This window comes from Apostichopus japonicus, chromosome 5, assembly GCF_037975245.1.
Source record: "Apostichopus japonicus isolate 1M-3 chromosome 5, ASM3797524v1, whole genome shotgun sequence".
NCBI lineage: Eukaryota > Metazoa > Echinodermata > Holothuroidea > Aspidochirotida > Stichopodidae > Apostichopus > Apostichopus japonicus.
The window spans coordinates 623057-624205 of NC_092565.1; positions in this window are offsets into that span (position 1 = coordinate 623057).

Here is a 1149-nt window from a genome sequence, read left to right on the forward strand (position 1 = left end):
AACTCTATGCATGTGTTCGCGTGTCGTTCTGCCGTCTCCGCCGGGCACATCCCAGCCAGCGCCCGATACATTCAAGTTGACAATGGTCACAACTCTATGCATGTGTTCGCGGGTCGTTCTACCGTCACCGTCGGGCACACTTGAGCCAGTACCCGCTTGACTTTTTTTTTTTTTTTATGTCAACGTCTTCTTCAAGGAAGTCCAAATTCTATGCATGTGTTCGTGGGTCGTTCTGCCGTCTCCGTCGGGCACACAATCAAGCCAGCGCCCGATACATTCAAGTTGACGATGGTCACAACACTATGCATGTGTTCGCGGGTCGTTCTGCCGTCAACGTCGGGCACACACAGGCCAGTACCCGATACATTCAAGTTGACAACGGTCACAACTCTATGCATGTGCTCGTGGGTCGTTCTACCGTCAACGTCGGGCGCACACAGGCCAGTACCCGATTCATGCAAGTTGACAACGGTCACAAACTCTATGCATGTGTTCGCGTGTCGTTCTGCCGTCTCCGCCGGGCACATCCCAGCCAGCGCCCGATACATTCAAGTTGACAACGGTCACAAACTCTATGCATGTGTTCGCGTGTCGTTCTGCCGTCTCCGCCGGGCACATCCCAGCCAGCGCCCGATACATTCAAGTTGACAATGGTCACAACTCTATGCATGTGTTCGCGGGTCGTTCTACCGTCACCGTCGGGCACACTTGAGCCAGTACCCGCTTGACTTTTTTTTTTTTTTTTTTATGTCAACGTCTTCTTCAAGGAAGTCCAAATTCTATGCATGTGTTCGTGGGTCGTTCTGCCGTCTCCGTCGGGCACACAATCAAGCCAGCGCCCGATACATTCAAGTTGACAATGGTCACAACTCTATGCATGTGTTCGCGGGTCGTTCTGCCGTCAACGTCGGGCACACACAGGCCAGTACCCGATACACGCAAGTTGACAACGGTCACAAACTCTATGCATGTGCTCGTGGGTCGTTCTACCGTCAACGTCGGGCGCACACAGGCCAGTACCCGATTCATGCAAGTTGACAACGGTCACAAACTCTATGCATGTGTTCGCGTGTCGTTCTGCCGTCTCCGCCGGGCACATCCCAGCCAGCGCCCGATACATTCAAGTTGACAACGGTCACAAACTCTATG